At 47.3% G+C, this 18,169-nt stretch overlaps 1 protein-coding gene across 2 annotated transcripts in view; it reads left to right on the top strand.

Moving 5' to 3' along the window:
• Nucleotides 1–18,169, top strand: part of LOC123761043 (somatostatin receptor type 2) — a 42,197-nt gene that overhangs the window by 3,179 nt on the left and 20,849 nt on the right. For both annotated transcript variants that reach the window (XM_069339354.1, XM_069339355.1), the window contains one exon: nucleotides 9,850–10,027. The gene's annotated coding sequence lies outside the window, so the exon portion shown is untranslated. The remainder of the gene's footprint in view (nucleotides 1–9,849; nucleotides 10,028–18,169) is intronic.

The following is an 18,169-nucleotide window of genomic DNA, read 5'->3' as shown; positions in this document are numbered from 1 at the left end:
TCCGCTCAGCTATCAGGCCCCCATATGGGTGCATGTGTGTGTGTGTGTGTGTGTGTGTGTGTGTGTGTGTGTGTGTGTGTGTGTGTGTGTGTGTGTGTGTGTGCATGCGTGCATATGTGTGTGTGTGTGTGTGTGAAGAATTTACATATACATTCATTTGTAAACAATAACTTTGCCTGTTCTTATTACACTCAAGATTATATTTCAGTCAGGGAGTTTAATTAAACCGTCAGTTGGCCGAGCGAGATTACCTAAAAGTAATTTCTAAGGTAAATTAACTTAATTAATGTTAAACTGACTTGTGCCGGAGGCCGCGTCAGCCCGGCCTGCTGCAGGCGCCTCCATCAACAACACTCTTAAGTCTTCAATTTCCCTCAAGCCATTCATATTAGCATTTTTCCCAATTAAGGCCTTTTCTCGTCGGGGTGTAGAGCCATAATATCTAAAGTTTTAATTGGCCCGTGCAGAGGTTCTCTGGTGAATATTCAACCAGCTGCTTATCTCCTCCTTCTCTTCACCGCCGAGCTCTTCATATTTTATTCACACATAAAAGAGCTTGTCAGTGTGTGTGTGTCTGTGTATGGCGCGAGTGTGTAGCTGGTCTATGTGTACTTCATTAGGTAGTGAGTGACAGGCGGCGCTTGTGGCCCAGTGTTGGCTCAGAGGTGGGCCAGCGGTGGTGCAATGTTGACCCAGCCGTAGCCCAGTAGTGGGCCAGCGGTGGCCTGGTCGTGGGTCCTACACCGTTCACAGTGATTGCTCAAGGAACCCTTGGCGATGAAGCGTAAATGCCTCAGAAGGACCTCGGCGTCTGCGTGTGTCACTATGGCGTGTCTGGGGAAGCTGGCGGGTACACATACACATCTAAAACTTCACTATTATTTCATCTTCAGTGAGACTAAATATGTGGTGACCAAACCTTTAAGACAACGAAGCCATTCTTACGACGCCCATCGATTTGAACAGGTCGGTAGAGCGCAGACTTCGTTTTCTGCAAAGTCAGCGTTCGATCCCCCGATGGCCCAAATGGTTTGGCACTGTTCCTCCCTTTCGACTTTATGTCCAAGCTCCTTATCCTCAAAGTGGCTTGACACTTTCTCTCGATAATGACCTGATTTCACAGCGCCTGGGAAGATGGTTCAGCTTCTTGTCGGTCCAGTAACGACCTGGAGACGGTCTGACAATTAGGTCTCTGGTCGGTGCCAGCTTATTGATGGCACTACCTGAAGTAGAGGCACCCTGAGGCACTATCACAGAGCTGTGAATGGTCCAGATTTTCTTTTGTCAATGTCATGCGGATCCGAGGGTGTCATAGCCTGATCGACCCCTCGTCTGCTCTCGCAACCCTTCCCACCCCTCACCGCCCCCTCTCACTTCAATGTGTGTGGATAGGTATAGATGTGATGGTATAGTTATGACGGTGTACAGCTGTGTGGTCTGGGGGTGGAGGATGGGGAGAGAGCCTTCTGGTGTGTTATCTTCATTCCTCACCACCCACACTACCTTAGCCAAGACACGTTGTGGCTATCTTGCCCACCCGATAACTGGGCCCTCCACCAATACCAGTTTGGTTATCTATATATTGTGTGTTGTTTCTTCCTCTCCTCTCCTCTCCTCTCCTCTCCTCTCCTCTCCTCTCCTCTCCTCTCCTCTCCTCTCCTCTTCTCTTCTCTCTCTCTCTCTCTATTCGTATAGGTCTGTTGCGGTGTATAGCAAGTAGGATGTGTGCCAGTGTTCGTAAGGAGTGAACTGCAGCTCTTGTACCCCGCCTGTTCCAGCTCACAGTGGTCGTACAGTGACGTCCCCGCAAGTCCAAGTTTTGCTAACAAAATCCGTTTAAGACTTATTGGACTTGCACGCTAATATTCCTATCTTCCCTTTCCACTCTCCTTATGAATGTCTTGCAAAATGTCTTCCCTCCGTTCCTCTGTCTCGTCGTCGTTCCCACTGTCTTCCCTTGCGTCTCTTTCTGTTGCTGCTGATGCTAAACAGTTTGCCGTTGTCCCCGTTCTCTGTGTTTGATCAGGTTTCTGTTAGTTCTCTTTTACAGTTAGGCGAAGGTTCGGGTTTCCCCGTTCTCATTTCCCTCTCTCTGGTCTCTGCCTCGAGGCACATGTTTTCTTTTTCACGGGTGTTTTTGCGGTGTATGAGAGGTGTGGTGGTGGTGGGGGGTTTCAGGTGTGGCAAGGACTGAGAGAGAGCGCGGGTTACACGAGCCAATTGTGTTCATACATTTTAAAACCGGGTATGATAAAAAGTTTGGTCTGGACGTTAAGTCTGCAGGCTCAAACAGATGAGTGCACACACACACACACGCACACACACACACACACACACACACACACACACACACACACACACACACACACACACACACACACACACACACTGATTAAAATCCTTCATTTAGAGTGGCTGTCATTGTGAGTGGTAACCTGACCCCAAACTGTTAATGAGTTATTACTGTTGCTAATTACCCTAGGAAGGGGGGGGGGCGCTGCAGGAGGAGGAGGAGGAGAAGGGGAAATCTGGAAAGAGATAAGAAGGGGAAAGAAAGAAGAAAAAAAGAGATGAACAACGGAAAAAAAGAGGAGCGTGTAGAAGCGGGATTCTAATAATGAAGAATAAGTGAGAATAAAAAGAAAAGTTAACCACTGAATGACAAAAGTAGCATACGGAGATAAAGGAGAGAAAGAGGAGGAAAGTAGAGAAAGAAGAGAGATGAGAGGGAGAATGATAACGCTTGGTTAGAGAGAGAGAGAGAGAGAGAGAGAGAGAGAGAGAGAGAGAGAGAGAGAGAGAGAGAGAGAGAGAGAGAGAGAGAGAGAGAGAGAGAGAGACAGAGACACAGAGAGAGAGAGAGAGAGAGAGAGAGAGAGAGAGAGAGAGAGAGAGAGAGAGAGAGAGAGAGAGAGAGAGAGACAGAGAGAGAGAGAGAGAGAGAGAGAGAGAGAGAGAGAGAGAGAGAGAGAGAGAGAGAGAGAGAGAGAGAGAGAGAGAGAGAGAGAGAGAGAGAGAGAGGGTTACAGCTGACCCTCAGGGAATCATCTACATGAGAATGGCGTGAAGAGAAAGACATGTGGAACGGGCACCCATTCTTGCCACCTTCCCACCCGTCTCCCGTTCCTTCTCTTCCCTCTTACTCTCCATTCTCGTAGTCTTCTGTCCTTTTCCTTTCCTGGACGTTCTCTTCCTCAGTCCCTTCATACGTCCTTCCCATCCTCCCTCTCTCGCCTCTCCCTCACTTAATATCCTTCCTACCCTTCCCTTCTTACCTACTTCCCTTCATCTTCCACACAGTAATTCTGCAAGGTGAAGGTGAAGTACACACCTGCTTACTGTGGGCACATGTGTACAGCTGTGGACGTGTGAGGGGGTATTAGTATGGCCACAGAGACAACCACGACCACAGAGACAACCACGACCACAGAGACAACCACGGACCACAGAGACAACCAGGACCACAGAGACAACCACGACCACAGAGACAACCAGGACCACAGAGACAACCACGACCACAGTCACCAAGAGAGGTGAAGACTTGGGAGAGACGAAAGGCAGGACCCGGCAGGCTGCGTGCATCATGGTCTGTGTTGAGTGTGTGGCGGGTGTCGAGGGAGCGGAGGGAGGGCAGCCACCAAGGTGTACACACGTGTACACACACACACACACACACACACACACACACACACACACACACACACACACACACACACACACACACACGCACTCAAGGAATACGCAAACTAGTGGATATTGAAGTTAAATCTCACAAATTACAAGGTGGTGAAAGGGGAGGTGATAAAGGGCAAGGCCACAGGAACAGTACCACAAACAAGCAGCAATAGGTTAATGGTACATACAAAGTTAGTAAGCAAAATTACAACCATTAGAACCTTGAATAGAGAGACATGAAAAGAGTAGATCCCATATACGCAGCTGCTGAAACATCCCAACTCCCACACAGGGACCTAAAAAATGGCCAAGAAAAATAATCCACACACCACTGTAGAGGAGGAGAGAGCCAGTGTGCACATGATCACAATATAGAAGATATTCAGAAACACTGAGAGTAGAAAGACGGCCACTCCAGGCGACAAGAAACTCACATGACTCAGGTGCACAAGAGAGTATATTTAGCTTCAGTGAGAGGGGTAAGGAAGGGAGAGGAATGTGTCAAGATGTGAGGTAGTAGAAGCTATCTCTAGCCTGGGGGACTTGGATACATATATAATGAAGAGGGGAAGGGAGTTATGACACCAGAATATCAATAATTTTCACGAGGGGTTAACACACACACACACACCCCTACCCACCCATCCACCCACACACACACACACACACACACACACACCCAGTGAGTGATGTGGTGGAGGCTGACTCCATACACAGTTTCAAATGTAGATATGATAGAGCCCAGTAGGCTCAGGAATCTGTACACCAGTTGATTGACAGTTGAGAGGCGGGACCAAAGAGCCAAAGCTCAACCCCCGCAAGCATAATTAGGTGAGTACCCACACCCACCCACCCACACCCACACACACCCACACCCACACACACACACACAATAACCCTTTTATCACCACAATAACCCTTTATAACCCACACACACACACCCAGTGAGTGATGTGGTGGAGGCTGACTCCATACACAGTTTCAAATGTAGATATGATAGAGCCCAGTAGGCTCAGGAATCTGTACACCAGTTGATTGACAGTTGAGAGGCGGGACCAAAGAGCCAAAGCTCAACCCCCGCAAGCATAATTAGGTGAGTACCCACACCCACCCACCCACACCCACACACACCCACACCCACACACACACACACACAATAACCCTTTTATCACCACAATAACCCTTTATAACCCACACACACACACCCAGTGAGTGATGTGGTGGAGGCTGACTCCATACACAGTTTCAAATGTAGATATGATAGAGCCCAGTAGGCTCAGGAATCTGTACACCAGTTGATTGACAGTTGAGAGGCGGGACCAAAGAGCCAAAGCTCAACCCCCGCAAGCACAATTAGGTGAGTACCCACACCCACCCACCCACACCCACACACACCCACACCCACACACACACACACACAATAACCCTTTTATCACCGGCATGAAACAGTTTAAACAAGTTTGAGCTGTGGGGAACAACTAGCGGGCCGGGGCGGTGGGCAGCGAGGAGCAGGATGGTCCACGATGCCAACAATAACCCAGAATGAAGAAGAGATAAAACAAGGCTGTTAAATATACAATAACAGTTAAAACTTGTTCAACCTTTAAGCCGCTCACTTTAGTGCCAACTATACTCACACTGTAATAATAAAAATAACTGAATTTGTGTTTTATTTGTAAATGGATTAATATGAAAAACATGTATTATTAAACTGCTACATATCCGATCTTTATGATATGTAATTTCCGATTAATTAAATTCTGATATCGATCTATGTCCATCCACTTCACAAACACACACACACACACACACACACACACACACACACACACACACACACACACACACACACACACACACACACACACACACACACACACTGTACTACACTGAACAATGTACTGCTTCCATTGACAAATGGAATGCATTAGGAAGTGATGTGGTGGAGGCTGACTCCATACACAGTTTCAAGTGTAGATATGATAGAGCCCAGTAGGCTCAGGAATCTGTACACCTGTTGATTGACAGTTGAGAGGCGGGACCAAAGAGCCAGAGCTCAACACCCGCAAACACAACTAGGTGAGTACTAGGTGAGTACACACACACACACACACACACACTAACCCTTTTATCACTGGCATAAAACAATAGTTACAATCAACTGTGGATGGTGATGTGGTTACAATCACCATCCACAGCTTTCTCTTAACAATCAGCTCAATAACGCGCTAATTAACGAGGAGGACGAGTTAATTACTGGGGTTCATTATTGCACAATGGAGTCGACAGTAGTCAACCCATATAACATGGCTATAGCTCCGTGCCGTAGCACACACGCGCGCGCACACTCTGGCTCGGGTTCGAGTCCCGCCAAAACAGAAAGAATTAGGCAGTGCTTGTTTCATCTGATGACTCTATTCACTTAGCAGTGAGCAGGGACCACCAGGGAGTTAGCTGCTACAGGCTGCATCCTGGGGGATATGCGCACGCGTGTGTGCGCGCGCGTGTGTGTGTGTGTGTGTGTGTGTGTACTCACCTAATTGTGCTTGCGGGGGTTGAGCTCCGGCTCTTTGGTCCCGCCTCTCAACTGTCAATCAACTGGTGTACAGATTCCTGAGCCTACTGGGCTCTATCATATCTACATTTGAAACTGTGTATGGAGTCAGCCTCCACCACATCACTGCCTAATGCATTCCATCCGTTAACTACTCTGACACTGAAAAAGTTTCTTCTAACGTCTCTGTGGCTCATGTGGGTACTCAGTTTCCACCTGTGTCCCCTTGTTCGCGTCCCACCAGTGTTGAATAGTTTATCCTTGTTTACCCGGTCGATTCCCCTGAGGATTTTGTATGTGTGTGTGTGTGTGTGTGTGTGTGTGTGTGTGTATGTGTGTGTGTGTGTGTGTGTGTGTGTGTGTGTGTGTGTGTGTGTGTGTGTGTGTGTGTGTGTGTGTGTGTGTGTGTGTGTGTGTGTGACAGAAATAAAAGTAGTGGACATGACAAAGAAAAAAAAGTTTTCAGTACATTAGACAGCCGACAGGTAAAAAGGCGGGGCCCAAGAGCTAACAGCTCGATCCAGCATATATAACAATAATATAAAAAAGCAATTACAGTAAATCCCAAGACAAAATCGTCAACTTAGATGCAAATTTGATGGCGATGGCAGCGCTGCCTCTAACTTACCCAAACGTCTCAACTCTAATTAGCCGAGTAGAGTTCACCTGAGGGAAGGTTTCCAACAATTAGTCACCCGGTCTTGAAAGATGCCAGAGGGAGGGACCAGGTGGATTACTAATTAGTTATAGGTAACTCGAGATATCATGGATATCTTTTAATTTGGAGATTATGCAAATATTCTGAATTTGTTATTTCTGAACCTGTAAAGCTTCATTCCTTTATGGATTAGGTGAGAGAGAGAGAGAGAGAGAGAGAGAGAGAGAGAGAGAGAGAGAGAGAGAGAGAGAGAGAGAGAGAGAGAGAGAGAGAGAGAGAGAGAGAGAGAGAGAGAGAGACAGACAGACAGACAGACAGAGAGACAGACACAGAGACAGAGAGACAGAGACACAGAGACAGACACACACACAGACAGTGACAGAGGCAGACAGACAGACAGAGAGAGGACACAATGTTTCTCTCCTGCTCCTCCCATCACTTAGCTCCACCAGCAGAAAAAACAAACAATGTACACCTACACCGCCCTACAGTGTGGGACCCTTTTAAACAATTACCAAACATGCCAGCCACACACACTACCACACTACAGCACGGTGCTCAGTTACCTCCCCCACCACCTCTCCTGGCAATGTGGGAAGGGCCAAAGTGGCGATGGAAGGGGGAGGGGAAGTGGGAAAGGAGGGAGTAAAAATATGAATGGAAGAGGAGAAATTGCAAAGAGGACGGCATATAATGGAAGGGAAAAAACTGGGAACGGGGAAAGAACATGAAAGAGATAGGAGAGAATGGAAATAAAAGATTAAGAGATGGAGAATGTGGAAAGGATAAAATGAGAAAGAAGGAGGTAATCAGAGAGCGAAGAATGAACAGGAAATTATAAAAGAAAAAAAAGAGAAACTTTGAAGGAAAAAAAGAGGAGAGAGGAACTAGAAATATCAGGTTTACCTAATATACCATTTTATTTACATTGATAGAAAATAAAAATGTAAATTATATATATTTACAACAAGCAAATCTTCAGTGGTACGCAATTTACAAGTGGCTCGGACAACAAGAGCTGCATGAAACAACAGGCTGCTTAAACGTGACCCTTCAGTCAGAATCTTGATTCTTGATTCTGATTCAATCAAAATTGAACCAAAAGATTCAATCAGAATCTTTCAGTCAGAATCTGTATACACGCCACCATGGGCAGAGTTTCTTTCACCCTATGCCCCTGTTACCTAGCAGTAAAATAGGTACCTGGGTGTTAGTCAGCTGTCACGGGCTGCTTCCTGGGGGGTGGAGGCCTGGTCGAGGACCGGGCCGCGGGGACACTAAAAAGCCCCGAAATCATCTCAAGATAACCACCATGGTTGATTAAGGGTTGAGAGGCGGGACCCAAGAGCCGCAGCACAACACTAAGTTAACACGGCCAGTCAATCTTTTTCTCACGTCCAATAACACAAAAAAAACCTGCATCCCATATGCGAGGTTTAGGTAAACCAAACCGTTGCGTTTGTGCACGTTTTATAAACCCAACAACATCGTTAGGGTACCTGCTGTTTATGGATTAGATTGACAGATTAGGTTAGATTAGGATAGTACCAAAAACGGTGTTTATTGATTAGAAGCGGTCTCTAACCCCCTTCTAAAGGGTTTATTGGTTAGAAAGGTCTCTAAGGATTGATTGGTTAGAAGGGTTTCTAACCCTTTTAAAGGGTTTATTGGTTAGAAAGGTCTCTAAGGATTGATTGGTTAGAAGGGTTTCTAACCCTTCTAAAGGGTTTATTGGTTAGAAAGGTCTCTAAGGATTGATTGGTTAGAAGGGTTTCTAACCCTTTTAAAGGGTTTATTGGTTAGAAAGGTCTCTAAGGATTGATTGGTTAGAAGGGTTTCTAACCTTTCTAAAGGGTTTATTGGTTAGAAGGGTAAGAATTAGTCTCCTTAGATTAGGGATTGGGTTGTACAGGTGAAATTACTAGAGCGTACCATTTAGTACGGTGAGCGCCAGAGACACCTACCTTGAGGTTACCTTGAGGTGCTTCCGGGGCTCTGTGTCCCCGCGGCCCGGTCGTCGACCAGGCCTCCTTCACCTGTGGTCCTTCTTCAGACGTCATACAGTAACCTCTCAAGAGATCATTGAGTTCCGTCTCCGAGGCCACTGTTCCGTCAGCAACAGAGGAGACGGAACAGTTACGGTGAGTGAAGTCACCGTTGCTTCCCTATACTCACCGTCACTGTCACCCCCGATGATTTCGGGGCTTTAGTGTCCCCGCGGCCCAGTCCTCGACCAGGCCTCCACCCCCAGGAAGCAGCCCGTAACAGCTGACTAACACCCAGGTACCTATTTTACTGCTAGGTAACAGGGGCATAGGGTGAAAGAAACTCTGCTCATTGTTTCTCACCGGCGCCCGGGATCGAACCCGGGACCACAGGATCACAAGTCCAGTGTGCTGTCCGCTCGGCCGACCGGCTCCATTACCGTCAAGTACACACAATCACTTCACTTGTTCTGTAGACTCAAAACACGAAGTTATTTTCGGGTCAATTTTTATTTTTATTTCTTGTTGACAACTCCGACATAATTTCACAACAATATTACAATGTTTAAACCAATCTTGGTGACATTCTCGTTGATATTATAATGAATAAAAGTGATAATTAACGAGCATATCTCTCCCGTCTAATTACCAAGTTGCGGCTTTTTATTGGCAGTTATTTTAACAGCGTTGTTTGGGGGCCTTAATTGCATCAATTAAGTGAAGCAAATGACTATGAGGGAGTTTTTTTTTAATCCAGCGTGATTAATACTGACCTTAATTGGCCTTGTAGGGGGGTGGGGGGGGAGGGGGGTTGGTAGAGCCTATAGTTACCTTCTGGTCAGGTCATCTTGCTCAGGTTATCTTGGCCAGGTCCTCCTGATAAGCGGGTCTTAACTACTTTACTTTCGATTATAAACAAAAAAATGAAATTGGTTTACGAAGAAAGATTTCGAAAGCTGTTACTCTTCACATTTCAGACGGGTCTCCAGCAGGGAACAGAGATCGCTGAAGCTGCTAGACATCTCCGAGCGGTGTTCAGCATCTACGAGCGGTGCCTGGCATCTCCAAGCGGTGCGAGACATCTCCGAGCGGTGCCTGGCATCTCCGACCGGTGCTGGAGGCGTGGATGAGCTGCTCATCCATCTCTCACTCCAGGTACCCCTGTTGTCGGCCGTGTTGCTGGCGTTATCATACTACCGCCGTCATCCTCAGTTATCATAATCATCATTGTTATCGTCATCGTTATCTGTTGCACGCCAGTGCTCTGCATCTTGACTGACTGAAGTGCTACTGAAGTGACTATATATCTTGGCTGCCGGCTGGCAAAACATGCTCCATTATTTTGGGGGGTTCCTGGATGATACGAAAGCCGTTAATTGCTGTGTTCGTACAAAGAAAACGGTTGATAGACTTCGTACCTCATGTTTAGTGCAGTGTACTGCTCTCTAAGGGAGGGGGTAGTCGTAGAGTAGTAGTGAATGGTTCGCTGTGCTTGGTGAATGGTTCGCTGTGCTTGGTGAATGGTTCGCTGTGCTCAGTGAATGGTTCGCTGTGCTTGGTGAATGGTTCGCTGTGCTTGGTGAATGGTTCGCTGTGCTTGGTGAATGGTTCGCTGTGCTTGGTGAATGGTTCGCTGTGCTTGGTGAATGGTTCGCTGTGCTCAGTGAATGGTTCGCTGTGCTTGGTGAATGGTTCGCTGTGCTCAGTGAATGGTTCGCTGTGCTTGGTGAATGGTTCGCTGTGCTTGGTGAATGGTTCGCTGTGCTCAGTGAATGGTTCGCTGTGCTTGGTGAATGGTTCGCTGTGCTTGGTGAATGGTTCGCTGTGCTTGGTGAATGGTTCGCTGTGCTTGGTGAATGGTTCGCTGTGCTTGGTGAATGGTTCGCTGTGCTTGGTGAATGGTTCGCTGTGCTTGGTGAATGGTTCGCTGTGCTTGGTGAATGGTTCGCTGTGCTTGGTGAATGGTTCGCTGTGCTTGATGTATGTTCGCTGTCCTTAACATCATTTGTCTTTTGGATCAGGTCAATCATTCGTTTTCACCTCACATTGTGTTAGATGAGGTAAGAAACAATTACTTTCTGTAGTCGTATGTAGCTTTAATATTATTATTATATATTTACCGTTATTTTTGGTATTAGTGTCATTGTTAAGGTGACGTGAAGAGAGAGAGACTATAGCAATGTGAGGCTGAGGACTCCCTGGTCCTGCCTGACGGAAGCCCCTCTCACTTCTAACGTAATTGTCTCTCCTGGGAGAGCGGGAGGGAGGACAGGAAGGAGGAAGAAAGGGAGATGGAGATAGAAAGTGGGAGTGAACAAGAGAGAGAGAGAGAGAGAGAGAGAGAGAGAGAGACAGAGAGAGAGAGAGAGGGTTGGAGGAAGGCAGGGAAAGAGGGAGGTAGTCCCTGCTTCCCTTCTTCTCAACCTTCTTGGTTGAAGAGAGATAGGAGAGGAAGAGGGAGAAAGAGAGATGAAAGGAAGGGAGAGAGGCGAGTGAAGAAGAGCTCCTGAGGGGACTAAATGGAAGGTAAATTGACACTAAGGAAGGTAGGGGACGTGGCCTGAGGGGGGTAGGGTTATGAAGGGAAGGTTAGAGGTGGGGGGAGTTAGGGTAGGAGTAAGGGAGGGGAGAATGGGGAGTTAGCGAGGGAGGAAACTTGTTGGATGAAAGTGTGTCAGTCGCAGATGAGACGAAACGTCAGCAAGCTTTTTCCAGCTTCTTCTCCCGTCAAGATGAGCTCGGCTTCTGCCACAGTGTGACAGTCCGTCCCGGGCATATGCAATCGCCTGGAGCCTCTTCACGGACAGCAGGTCCAGGGCCCTCAAGGCCGTGGTGCTCCACAGTGGCCACAAGGACCCTTCTCTACCATCCCTGGCTCACTCGGCGCACCTCAAAGAGGATTACAACAACATGAAGACCTCGCTGGACGCCTTGAAGTACAGAGAGCACGACTCGGAGGTCAACGGAGACTTCGAAATGTTGGCATTCCTGATGGGTCTTCAAGGTAGTGTTGCCACGTTTTCACTGTTATCGTTACCTTTGGGCCAACGGGGATACTAAGGCGCACTACCACAGACGGGACTGGCCAGAGTGAATAATTCTGAATTCTAAATTCTCTATGGGGAGGAAGAACACCAAGTGGGAACCCCTGGAGGACCATTGGAAGGTGGTGATGCCACCACTGCACATCAAATTGGGGTTTATGAAACAGTTCGTCACATCTTTAGATAAAGAGTCAGTAGTCTTTAAGTATCTTCAAGCGCTCTTCTACAAACTGTCTGAGGCAAAGGTCAAAGCCAGACTTCGTCGGATCACAGATAAAAAATATCCTGGAGTGCAAGATATTCTCCAAGAGACTTGGAACAGCTTTGTTGCAGTGGTTCGGGGCCTTCCTTGGCAACCATACGGTCGACAACTATGTGGAGCTGGTGAAGAACTCCGGCACAATGGGCTGCAAGATATTCTTCAAAGTTCAGATCCTTAATGGTCATATTGATAGCATCAAACGATAGCATGGTAGCGTACTCGGAGGAGGAAGGTGAACACCTTCAAAACCTGAGCTTCTTCACATATTGAGCGCCGTGGACCCTCTGGTGAGCCCGGGGGGGCTCACTGGCGGGGGTAAACTCACCTACAAGCACCACAACTAACCCGGCGTTCCTAAATTGCCCATTACCTTTCCTTATACTTTAAACCCTGCCGCCGCCCTGTATCTTATATTTATAAAAGTGGCCACGGGACCCCGCACAACACTGAGGAGTATTGTGTTAAGAATAATCCACAGTGCTGACAGCTGCTCTGATGTTGCTATCCGGGGACGTCTGTCTAGCCCTCCTTCACTCTCCTGAAGAGTGGACCCCCCTCACTCCCTAGTAGATAAGTGGTGATAGATAAGTACTCTCCCATTCCTTACCCTTCACTGAGTCCCCCTATTCCTTACTCCACAACCCCCCCCCCTCTCTCTCTCTCTCTCTCTTTCCTTCCCTCACACCTTCCCAACATTATCCTAATCCATGACCCCTTTCATCTAGACAATCAGATTAATTAATCACTAATCAAACTCTGCTTGTCCGTTTCTCTCTCAAACGCGTCGACATGATTTGATTTTCTTGTATGAAAGAGTTTCCAAATGCGCGAGAATGTTGCCAATCAGTGAAGGTGTCGCCAATCACGTGAAGGTGTCCGCTAATCATATGAGGGTGTCGCCAATCACGTGAGGGTGCAACCAATCGTCTGAAGGATTAAACAATCGTCTGAAAGATTCAGCAATCGTCTGAAAGATTCAGCAATCGTCTGAAGGATTCAGCAATCGTCTGAAGGATTCAGCAATCGTCTGAAGGATTCACCAATCGTCTGAAGGATTCACCAATCGTCTGGAAGACTCAGCAATCGTCTGACGGATTCACCAATCACATAACCGAGCTGCAAACAGCATAAAGGAATGTTTCCAATCACAAAATATCAATACATGTCTCCCACACAACAAAAGGATTTGGTAGCAATTATTTTTGGCGCATGATCCTTGGTGCCTTGGATACGTGTTTTGTTACCGGGATTTCTGCTATTGTCAACATTAGTCTTTTTCCTTCTCTATGTCTTGTTCTTTTTAGTTCTCCTCCTCCTCCTTGTCCTCTTCCTTCTCCTCCTTCTCCTGCCTATTATTGCTTAATTATTTTTATTTCTACACAGTTGAAATAGTCTTCTACATGTGTAGAAGACAACAGTGGGTGGGGAAGGTGTCTGGCCGCAGGTAAACACAGCCTCCTGTGTTGGTCGGTACAGCAACGGCCTCGCTTCAAGGAGATCGGCGTTCGATCCCTGATGGTCGAAGCAGTTGGGCTTCATCTCTTCCCTCCGTCCTCCTATACCAGCGCTCTATCCCCCAGAGCCCTTAACAAGTGGCATACAGCCTAAAATGGCTTAGCGCTTTCTGCTGATACTCACCTCAGGACATACACACAACACCAAACCAGACACGACAGTTCTCTAGCTCGAAATGATCATACATAAAACGCTGATCAAACTTGTAGAAAGTAATCGGGATTACAGTTATACAAGCCCCGGAGCACCTCACGCCCGGAGCAGCAATGTAATAGACCCATGGAAGGGGCTTCCATGGGTCTATGGGTCTATGGCATTATAACATCAATAAATATCCCATGTCCTCCCAAACCCATTAATGCCAAGCTGGAAACAAATTCCTCGAGAATAAAGACGTCACACCGAGAGTAGTATTGGAACTCTAGAGGTCTAGAGTTGAGGAACTCTAACTCCTGCGTGAGAGTAGAGTCAGAGGAACCCTTCCCGCACCTTCACCTTGAGGGAGGCCAGCTGGAGAAGCGAGCGAGAGGACAAAGGAGACGAACCAAAAGATTTTTACATAAATGTACAGAGATACTTGAGTCTGCGAAGGAATACTCTGGTTCTTCTCCACTCCTAAGAGCGGTGCCCCTGGATGACAAAAGGACTTACCGTGCAAACTGCCAACCTTCATAGTTTAATAACGTTTACCAGATACATAATATTGCATCAGTATGTCTGTATCCCTTGTACCACCCCGGGGGGGGGGGATATTTGTACCTACCCTCCAGTATTCCAGTCGTGTGCTATTGTCTCATTCCCTTGACTGCACAGTCAGCATCCCTAGTGTGGCTCAGGTGAGACATCTCAGTGGTGATTATTTCTCAGTTTTATCACCTGTATTATACCTGTAAACGAGTGATGGGGAGAACTATTTTGTTTGACTTATGTTTAAAGTTGGAAGGTTGAGTGTCTTGAATATATAATAACTTTGCTGACGTGAAGTCCTTCAGACGTTGTGGTCAATTCTCATTCATGACTGGTGTGGTGTATGTGATAGATGAGAGAGAGGGAGAGGAAGAGAGGGTTAGAGAGAAGGAAAGGGAGAGAGAGGGAGAGAGAGGAAGGGAGGGTAGAGAGAAGGAGATTGAGAGGGAAGGAGAGAGAGAGAGAGAGAAGGAGAGAGAGAGAGAGAGAGAGAGAGAGAGAGAGAGAGAGAGAGAGAGAGAGAGAGAGAGAGAGAGAGAGAGAGAGGATCAGACCGAGAGATAGAGAGAATTCTTTGTGCTATCACAAAAATTTGCATTCCAATTCTCCGGTATAAAAAAAATCTAAATATAGAGAAACCAGTTACATAATATATACATAAAAATACACATAAACACACAGTAGACACTACATAACAAACCCAAACACTAACACACACAGACACGCAGGTAAAACACACCAATATATCCACTCATCATCAAACACACACAAAAATATTAAAAAAAAAAAAAACATAAGCAGCGCTGAACGAAACCATTTTTGGCACTACCAAAAAAATGGCTCTTTCCCGTCACCGCCTCTCTTCTCTCTCATCTCCTTCCTTTACTCTTCCATTTCCCAATAATTATATTATTCTTAGGATACTATTCCTCATTCTAAGTCTACTATTCTTCCTCCTCTCTCACTGTGGTTATCTTCCTCCTGTCTCACTGTGGTTATCTTCCTCCTGTCTCACTGTGGTTATCTTCCTCCTCTCTCACTGTGGTTATCTTCCTCCTCTCTCACTGTGGTTATCTTCCTCCTGTCTCACTGTGGTTATCTTCCTCCTGTCTCACTGTGGTTATCTTCCTCCTCTCTCACTGTGGTTATCTTCCTCCTGTCAAGCTGAACTCTCTCAGTAACTGACTTAAACCTTTTAATTACGTATACAACTATGTATGAAAAAATGAGCAACCTGCCAGGCAAACAACCTGCCAGGCAAACAACCTGCCTGGCAAACAACCTGCCAGGCAAACAACCTGCCTGGCAAACAACCTGCCAGGCAAACAACCTGCCTGGCAAACAACCTGCCAGGCAAACAACCTGCCAGGCAAACAACCTGCCAGGCAAACAACCTGCCAGGCAAACAACCTGCCAGGCAAACAACCTGCCAGGCAAACAACCTGCCTGGCAAACAACCTGCCAGGCAAACAACCTGCCTGGCAAACAACCTGCCAGGCAAACAACCTGCCAGGCAAACAACCTGCCAGGCAAACAACCTGCCAGGCAAACAACCTGCCTGGCAAACAACCTGCCAGGCAAACAACCTGCCTGGCAAACAACCTGCCAGGCAAACAACCTGCCTGGCAAACAACCTGCCAGGCAAACAACCTGCCAGGCAAACAACCTGCCTGGCAAACAACCTGCCAGGCAAACAACCTGCCTGGCAAACAACCTGCCAGGCAAACAACCTGCCTGGCAAACAACCTGCCAGGCAAACAACCTGCCTGGCAAACAACCTGCCAGGCAAACAACCTGCCAGGCAAACAACCTGCCAGGCAAACAACCTGCCAGGCAAACAACCTGCCTGGCAAACAACCTGCCAGGCAAACAACCTGCCTGGCAAACAACCTGCCAGGCAAACAACCTGCCTGGCAAACAACCTGCCAGGCAAACAACCTGCCTGGCAAACAACCTGCCAGGCAAACAACCTGCCTGGCAAACAAGCTGCCAGGCAAACAACCTGCCTGGCAAACAACCTGCCAGGCAAACAACCTGCCTGGCAAACAACCTGCCAGGCAAACAACCTGCCTGGCAAACAACCTGCCAGGCAAACAACCTGCCAGGCAAACAACCTGCCAGGCAAACAACCTGCCAGGCAAACAACCTGCCTGGCAAACAACCTGCCTGGCAAACAACCTGCCAGGCAAACAACCTGCCTGGCAAACAACCTGCCAGGCAAACAACCTGCCTGGCAAACAACCTGCCAGGCAAACAACCTGCCTGGCAAACAACCTGCCAGGCAAACAAGCAGACAAAACCAAAGCATAACGCTCCATAACTCACCCCGGAGTCTGTACGTAATTTGTGTGACACACCTTTATCGGGAGGATGAGGTGAATGGTCTTGTTATTGTCCTGTGTGTGTGTGTGCGTGTGTGTGTGTGTGTGTGTGCGTGTGTGTGTGTGTGTGTGTGTGTGTGTGTGTGTGTGTGTACGTGTGTGTGTGTGTGTGTGTACGTGTGTGTGTGTGTGTGTGTGTGTGTGTGTGTACTCACCTATTTGTACTCACCTATTTGTGCTTGCGGGGGTTGAGCTTTGGCTCTTTGGTCCCGCCTCTCAACTGTCAATCAACTGGTGTACAGATTCCTGAGCCTACTGGGCTCTATCATATCTACATTTAAAACTGTGTATGGAGTCAGCCTCCACCACATCACTGCCTAATGCATTCCATCCGTTAACTACTCTGACACTGAAAAAGTTCCTTCTAACGTCTCTGTGGCTCATGTGGGTACTCAGTTTCCACCTGTGTCCCCTTGTTCGCGTCCCACCAGTGTTGAATAGTTTATCCTTGTTTACCCGGTCGATTCCTCTGAGGATTTTGTAGGTTGTGATCATGTCTCCCCTTACTCTTCTGTCTTCCAGTGTCGTAAGGTGCATTTCCCGCAGCCTTTCCTCGTAACTCATGCCTCTTAGTTCCGGGACTAGTCTAGTGGCATACCTTTGGACTTTTTCCAGCTTCGTCTTGTGCTTGACAAGGTACGGGCTCCATGCTGGGGCCGCATACTCCAGGATTGGTCTTACGTATGTGGTGTACAAGATTCTGAATGATTCCTTACACAGGTTCCTGAACGCTGTTCTGATGTTAGCCAGCCTCGCATATGCCGCAGACGTTATTCTTTTTATGTGGGCTTCAGGAGACAGGTTTGGTGTGATATCAACTCCTAGATCTTTCTCTCTGTTCGTTTCATTAAGTACTTCGTCTCCTATTCTGTATCCTGTGTTTGGCCTCCTATTTCCACCACCTAGTTTCATTACTTTGCATTTACTCGGGTTGAACTTCAACAGCCATTTGTTGGACCATTCACTCAGTCTGTCTAGGTCATCTTGTAGCCTCCTACTATCGTCCTCAGTTTCAATCCTCCTCATAATTTTTGCATCATCGGCAAACATTGAGAGAAACGATTCTATACCCTCTGGAAGATCATTTACATATATCAGAAACAGTATAGGTCCAAGGACTGACCCCTGCGGGACTCCACTCGTAACGTCTCGCCAATCTGAGACCTCACCCCTCACACTGACTCGTTGTCTCCTGTTACTTAGGTACTCCTGTATCCAACGGAGTACCTTCCCTTTCACTCCAGCCTGCATCTCCAGTTTTTTCACTAGCCTCTTGTGTGGCACTGTGTGAAAGACTTTCTGACAATCCAAAAATATGCAGTCTGCCCACCCTTCTCTTTCTTGCCTTATTTTTGTTGCCTGGTCGTAGAATTCAAGTAACCCTGTGAGGCAGGACCTGCCATCCCTG

Source organism: Procambarus clarkii, chromosome 41 (genome assembly GCF_040958095.1).
Source record: "Procambarus clarkii isolate CNS0578487 chromosome 41, FALCON_Pclarkii_2.0, whole genome shotgun sequence".
NCBI classification, from domain to species: domain Eukaryota; kingdom Metazoa; phylum Arthropoda; class Malacostraca; order Decapoda; family Cambaridae; genus Procambarus; species Procambarus clarkii.
Note: the sequence above shows the minus strand (reverse complement) of the source record. Positions and strands in the feature narration are given on the sequence as shown.